The sequence below is a fragment of the Vombatus ursinus genome, unplaced genomic scaffold, assembly GCF_900497805.2.
Source record: "Vombatus ursinus unplaced genomic scaffold, bare-nosed wombat genome assembly UNPS02009205.1, whole genome shotgun sequence".
In the NCBI taxonomy this organism is placed as follows: domain Eukaryota; kingdom Metazoa; phylum Chordata; class Mammalia; order Diprotodontia; family Vombatidae; genus Vombatus; species Vombatus ursinus.
The window spans coordinates 18571550-18579318 of record NW_020948983.1 but is presented as its reverse complement, the minus strand read 5'-3'; the positions used below and the strand labels follow the sequence as shown (position 1 = coordinate 18579318).

General features: G+C 41.6%; 1 protein-coding gene across 6 annotated transcripts in view; it reads left to right on the top strand.

Annotated features, from left to right (window-relative positions):
- The first annotated feature begins 3641 nt into the window (after window positions 1–3641).
- The window catches only part of GBF1 (golgi brefeldin A resistant guanine nucleotide exchange factor 1), a 127732-nt gene continuing 123604 nt past the window's right edge, over window positions 3642–7769 (top strand). For all 6 annotated transcript variants that reach the window (XM_027852161.1, XM_027852160.1, XM_027852159.1 and 3 more), the window contains exon 1: window positions 3642–3892. The gene's annotated coding sequence lies outside the window, so the exon portion shown is untranslated. The remainder of the gene's footprint in view (window positions 3893–7769) is intronic.

The window sequence follows — 7769 nt, the reverse complement described above, 5'->3', positions numbered from 1 at the left end:
GAAAGAACTAGCAGCTGAGGGTAGGGGTGGGGGAGGAACTAGGAAAGGCCTACCTTACAGCAGAAGGTATTTGAGCTGTCTCAAAGGAAGCCAAGGATTCTTAGAGGAAGAGGTAAGAAAGAAGAGAATTCCAGGCATGAGGGGAGTAGGGGGTAACATTCATTGTGAAAGATAAAGACAGAAGGTGGAATGTAATGTGTGTGGAGGGGAGTAATGTGTAAGAAGACTGGAAGGATAGGAAGGGAAAGGTATGAAGAGCCTTAAATGCCAAACAGAGGTTTGATTTGATTTTAGAGGTTAATAGGGAGCTATTCTACCCTGGTCACCAATCTGCTACATATTTTGACTTATTAGAATAGAAGTTCCTCGAGGGCAGTGATTATTTTGCTTACCTTTATTTATATCTCCTAAGGTTAGCATAGTGTCTGGCATTTGGTAAGTGTCTAATAAATGCTTTTACATTCACTCATTCATTCACAGAATAGGGGGCTGATACATTCAAATCTATGTTTTAGGAAAATCACTTTGGATCTGTATGGAGCAGGGATGGGGAACCTGCAGTCTTGAGGCCACATGTGGCTTTCTAGGTTCTTGGGTTTGGGGTTTTGACTGAGTCCAAGTTTTACAGAACAAATCCTTTTATTAAGGGGATTTATTCTGTGAAGTTTGGATGCAATCAAAGGGCTGCACTTGAGGACTTAGAATGCCACTTGTGGCCTCCAGGCTGTAGGTTCCCCACCCCTGAGAGGCTAGATTGAAGTGAGAAGAGACTTGAGGCAGAATAGCCAATTAGAAGATTATTTTAATAGTCCAGGTAAGAAGTGATGAGGGCTTGAATGAGAGTGGTGGTTTTGTGAGAGGACAGACATATGAGAGATGTTTTAGAGACAAAAATGACACAAGGTTGACTTAGTGGAAAAATGGGGTGAGAGTAAAGAATTGAGAATGACATTGAAGTTGTCAGCCTGAGTGCCTGGGAGGGTGGTGATCCCTCAACAAGTAACAGGAAAGTTGGAAACAGAGAGGGGTTTTGGGAGAAAGAGAATTCTATCTTAGACATGCTAAGTTTGAGATTTCTATATGAAATCCAGCTTTAAATATCCAATAGGTAGTTAAGGAACTGGAGCTCAGGAGACAGACTGGTGTTGGATACATAGATTAAGGAATCTTCTAAAAAAGGGAAGATAAGTGAACACGTAGGAGCTGATGAGTTCAACAGAGAAAAAGTGTAGAGGAAAACACAAAAGAGCCCAAGACAGAACCGTGGGATACATTCATAGTTAGTGGTCATGACATGAATAAGGATCCAGCAAAGAAGACTGAGGGGCAGTCAGACAGGTAGGACAACAACCAAGAGAGATCAGAGTCACAAAAACCCAGAGAGGAGAAAGTATCCGGGAGGAGATGGTCAACAGTTATTAAATAGCCTGTGATTTTATAGGTGTTGGGAGCTTCCAGTGAGACTTCCTTTTTGAATGAAGATTGATATCTTTATTGCAATTTATTGTCTTTTTAAAAAATCTATTTAATATTCCCCCCCAATTACATGTAAAAACAATTTGTAATTCATTTTTTAAAAAATCTGAATTCCAAATTCTCTCCCTCCCCTCTCATCTCATTTAGAAGGCAAGCAATTTGATAGAGGCTATACAGGTGCAGTCATGCAAAACATATTTCCACAATAGTCATGTTTTGAAATAAAACAACCAAAAAAACTCCAAGAAAAATAAAGTGAGTTTAAAAAAAAATCTGCTTCAAACTGCATTCAGACTCAACCAGTTTTTTCTCTGGAGATGGATAGAATCTTTCATCATAAGTCTTTTGGAATTGTTGTATCATTGCTAAGTCATTCACAGCTGCTCATTGTAAAATATGCAATTTATAGTCTAAAATAGCTGCCTGGGGCACTAACACCATTAAGTGACCTGCTCAGAATTTTATATTTATTTAGTGACTAGGGGATAGGGACTAAACCTGTGATTTCACTGGCAAAGAGAACTCCCAGATAAGGAAACCCTCTTTACCAATGCAGGGTGGTATGTTATCTGCAACTAAGTCTTAAAGAGTTCCCTAGACTTTAGCACTTTGAAAGTAGTCACTGCAGGTAATATCCTCACCCCTTTGCAGGTGAGGAAACTGAAGCTAAGAGAGTTTGAGAGACATGTCCACATTTATACAACTAGAAAAGTAGTGAAACATTTAAATATGAAAAACTAATATTTAAACGATGTGTCAGAACATAGGTCTTCTGGTTCCAAAGCCATGATGCCTCTCTATTTACGGTGCATATATGTGTATATATAATATATATGTACATACACACATACATATACAATATATATACATATGTGTAACGGTTAGACAGGCCAGGCAAATACAGTGTATATAAAAACAGTAGATATGTGGGCATACAGACATAGGGACAGGCAGGCAGATACGAGAGTAGATACACAGGCATGCAGACTTTAAGGCCTTAGACTTTCTGACTTGAGACAACAGGATAAGCTGACATTAATACAGCCTTTTAAAGTTTGTAAAGCACTTTACATATGTTAACTCATTTAAACTTCACAAGGTTGTGATGTAGGAAGTACAGTTATCCTTATCTTTGTTTTATAGATGAGGAAACTGAGAATCAGCGAATTTGCCCATGGTTACACAGCTATTAAGTCACAGAGGTGGTATGGAACCCAGGGTCTATCTGGACCTCTATCCATCAAACAGTAAGTATTTATTATATTTTATTATTTTATTGTAGACTTACATTATTATAAATTATATACTTATTACTATTATCTATCCACTACTCCAAGCAGGATACTTATGGCCAGACACACAGATAAATGGTGGACAGAACGTTCAGACAGTTAAACACAGACAGGTGTACAGACACACCTGGACAGGAGGACACGCCACTGTTTGACCTCCCCCGCGCAATTACGTTCTAACGTAGCTCTTTGTGAAGCCATCTTTTTCAGCCTACTAGACTATAAACTCCATGAGGAATCAGAGACTATCTTGTTTTATTTTATGTATCCCCAGCAGCCAGGATCGTACGTTGCACGTGATCGTTGAACTCAATGGACACGCCGGCTGACAGACTCGCTGTGCGCAAGTCGGAAGCAGGACCCGCAGCTGCAGGAAGAATGGCTTTCTCAATCTCGATTGGGTATGCCCCGTAGGGGCGTGGTCCTAGCTCAGGTGCCTCTGATTGGGTGTGGTGCTGAGGTCGGAATTCGGGTCGCGGGTGGGACACGCCCCCCCCCCCCAGCCGTGCCACTAGTTCTAGCCTCGGTCCCTCTCCCCACAAAACCCTGCGGTCGCAGCCGTCCCGGCGCACTGCAACCGAACTTAAGCTAACTCCACCTCCGTTCCAACGTCGAAAGCACAATTTCTCATTTTCTATTGGTGCTTCTCACTGCTACTCCGTAGTCCTTCATTCCCATTGGATATCTCTTACCTATCCTTTTCCAGACTTTCTTGTAATCCCGCCTTTCCCGGAAAGGTTCCCGTTCCTGAGGCCAGCTCTCCCTCTTCGATTGGACAATCAGCGCCAGACCTAGCGGGGATTGGTTGCGTGTGCCACTGGGCTGGCGCAGTTACCAGGCAGCGGCGTAGGTTGCGCCTGGTTACCACGTCACTGTACTGACAGGGAAGGGAGCCGGTTCCTCCGCCCGTCCCAGGGCCTGAATCGTCAGTGCCGCTCCTGTCGCTAGCTCCATCCCACCCTGGGCTCACCGAGTCTTATCTCTGGGCACCGATTCCCATCCCTTTTCCCTCCCCGTCGCAGGGTCTGGGGAACTGTTCGGGGCCTCCGCCGGCTCCCGGGCCGGACATGAGTTGTGGCCGCTGGCCCTGGGACTAGGCCTCGCCATTTTGGATCCGGTGACAGGTCAGCGAGAGCTTTTCCCGGGAAAAGCCCCAGGGTCTTCAGGGCCGGGCCTTTGTTGCGCCTGAGAGCGAGGGAGGCACGAACCTCCGGTTGGGTGATGGGGGGGAAAGAGGGGAATTGTGGGAAGGAATTTGGAAGGCGATCTTGGGGGCAAAGGTTAGCTAGCCTGCCTCGGGAGGGCCTATTTCAGCTCTGCCTTCTGAGCCCTCTGGCCACTTGCCCAGACCCCCTGAAAGGTGCTTGAATCCGTCCTCAGTACTTCCACTCAGTCCCAGATGCTGTCCGCTCTTCGCTAAGGCTTCGGCTCCAGAAAGAGAGGCTGAGGCAGGGCCTACCAGTCCCCTGGCTCCTCAACAACTTAAAGCAAACTGAACCCAAATACTCAGAGGGGTTTCTTCTAACAAGGCTTCAATATTCAGAGGGTAGAGCCCCGAAATTCTCCAGAGTGTGCACTACCCATTCTGGTATGACTTCTCCAGAAGAGGCAAGGGAAAATAGAGCCTTGCTAGGCAAGGGGTTTGGGCTAGGGAGGTAATCGTTTATATTGCAGCTCTGCCATCAGGTGTAGAATGTAAACCATGGGCCTAGATTTTGTTTTTAAATGTCCTTAGAGCAGATTATTTTGCTTTCCTTCTTCTGTGTGGATAATTTCCTTTGGCTTTTTAGTTTCCCTTCAGTAATTCACCACATTCCTTCTTGCCACCTGGTTGTCTAAGTAGTGAAGAAGTTTTAACTTAAGAAAGCCTCAAGAGTAGTAGCATGTCTGAGAAAGAGAGAAAGAGAGAGAAGGGTTTGAATTCTGGTGTTTGTAGCTGCTGATCCTCTTTTAGTGAGTGAAAGCAAGAGTTAGAGAGTTCACCAATTTAGACATGTTGGGGCCAGGGCACAAGGCAGTTGACAGAATTGGGCCTGAAGCTTTGTACCAGGCACTGAGGACAGATACAGTTCAGGTTGTGGTAATATTTCAGACTGACGGGTTGAGATTTATTTAGAAGCTATAGAATTTATAGCTGATCTTGAAAATGTGAGTTCGGTAGTCTAGTACTCTACAGGAAGTTTTGAACAGGTGATGCAGAAATTTGCATTTATTCAGAAACTGGAAGATATTGAGCTAGATTCCATGGGAATTACAGATATTTCAGTATTTCTCTTTCTTGGTTGTCATTGTGATCAGTTTATAGTATTTCTTTATAAGAGTAGTACAAAACTTGGAAAGCTTGAAGTAATGTAGCAGGATTTGGGTATGATTAAGAATTTCAGCTTTGGCCATTAGAAGCACTGCACCGTAATGAAGATAGACTATATACTGAAGGCTAAAGGGAATGGTGGTTGAGGTTTTGAAGTGTTTGGAATCATAGAATGACAGGGTCACATACTCAGCAAGAGCCTCAGAAACCATCTAGTCGAACTGGTACCTAAACAAGAAGCTCTGCATATTACCTGACAACATGTACCTGAAGACCTTGAAGACCCACTTTATCCCAAGAAAGCCCATTCCACTTTGGATAGGCCTAATTGTTAGAAAGTTTTTATTTGCTTCTCTCTAGCTTCTATCTTCTGCTCCTATTTCTGCCCTCTGGGGCCAAAGAGAGCAAACTTTATCCCACTTACTTGGGACAGCTCTTTAAATGCTTGAAGACATCTAGCATATCCCCCTATCCCCACCACAAATCTTCTCCAAATTAAACATTCTTAGCTTCTTTAGTAGCCCTTCAAATAGGAGAATCTTGAGATTCTTCATTATCCTTGTCATCTTTCAGTTTATCAATGACCTTCCTAAAATGTGGCATACACTACTGAACGTAATATTGAACTTATGAACCAACTATGGCAAGATAGAATGGAACTATCACTTTCTTGGACCTAGCCACCATACTTATTACATTGTAGCCAAAGGTTGTTACCTTTTTCGGATGCCATTTTAAGTTATTGCACTCACACTCTGCTAAAACTATTGAATCTTTCTAAGAAAAAACTATCTAGCCTTACATCCTTCATATTGTATTTATGAAGTTGATTTTTGAACCCAAATGAATTTACATTTAATTTCATTTTATTAACCAGTTTCATGTTATAGCCTATCATATTCTTTTTGGATTCTGATTCTGTTCATCATGTCCATCCATCATGTTCACTAACCCTCTGAGTTTTGTGTCATCTTCATATTTGATAATGACGTACCTTTAGTATGCCTTTCTCTAAGTCATTATTGATTAAAAGAAGAAGAAGAAGAAGAAGAAGAGTATTAAACAGCACAGGGCAAAGCATAGATCCCTGTGGTACATCACTAGCTAGCTCCTTCCAAGGTGACATCAAACCATTGGTGACTAATTTTTTTGTTTATGCATTCAACTAGTGTAGACTCTCTCATACTGTACTATTATCAATTTCACATCTCTACATATTGTCCACAAGAATAGAATGAGATACTTGGTAAAATGTTTTGCTAAAATCTAGATGAACTATATAGTGTTTGATCTACCTGCCTAGCAACCCTATCAATGAAGGTAAATGAGGTTAGTCTGGCATGACCTGTTCTTGATGAAGGTATGCTGGTTCACTGTAATCATCACTTCCTTTTCTAGATGTTTACTATCCATCCCTTATGTGTTTTAGAACTTGGCCAGGAATTGAAGTCAAGGTCACTAGTCTATAGTTTGCAGATACCACTGTTTTCTTTTTGAAAATTGGAGCATCATCTTTGGCACCTTTTCTGTTCTCCATTGATCTTTCTCGTTTTAAAGTATACATTACATGTAACCTATTATTAACAAAATTGCCCTATTTGCATCACTTTCTAAACTTTTATTTTTTTTACAATGTGTTTTAAATGTTTTTCTAATGCTCTTTTCTGTCACTATTCACTAATTCTGCCACTATCCACTAATTCTACACCTGACCCCAACTCCAAAGCCCTCCCTTGTAACAAATAACTGTAGTCAAACAAGCCATTGACTGTGTCTGAAAATGTGTGTCTCGTTTGGCACCTCTTTGACAAAAGGTCTTCTATGATTTTTCGGAGATCACAGAGAGTGGCTCAGAAATCACAGTCTCATAAGATTTTCAGGACAACCCTGGGTTGTAGTTTATCAGGGCCAGGTGAATTGAACTTATCAAGAACAATGAGGCTCTCACTGTCTTATTAATCTTGAATTTCAACTCCCTAGTAGTAATTTTTGTCCTGTGCTTTCCAATTCGAAGATCATTATGCTTGGTAGAAAAAAAAATAAATTAAAAGTTGAATAGTTCTCCTTTCTGTCATCTGTTATCATCATCCCATCTACCCTGAGCAGCAGTCCAGCTTTCCTCACCAGTCTCAGCTAATTCTGACTTTTAGCACTCCTCATACTCTTATTATAGGACTATAGCACACTTTTTTTTTTTTTTGCTTAGGTAGTTGGGGTTAAGTGACTTGCCCAGAGTCACACAACTAGTAAGTGTCAAGTGTTTAGTCTGAGGCGGGACTTGAATTCAGGTCCTCCTGACTTCAGGGCCGGTGCTTTATCCACTGTGCCACCTAGCTGCCCCTGTAGCACACTTTTGAACTCATTTTCCTTTACTTACCTTATCTTCCATCTTTTTTATATGTCTTTTAAAAAAAAATTTAAGTATGTTCCCTAGGTTTCCATGTCATTTTTTTAAAACTCTCCTTCCTTTCCCCTGCCATTGGAATTCTTTCTCTTTGCATCTTTAAAATTTAATCCCTATGATCCTTCCATCTTTCCTGGGCAGACTTCCCCTGTAGAATTTTAGTTTATGGGATCTTAGGTATCCTTTCTCTGAACATTTTGAAATCACTCTCTCAAAATCCAGGATGCATTTGTTTTTACTCTCATTCTCAAATCAGTTTGAAGATAGAGCAGTTACTTCCCTCAAT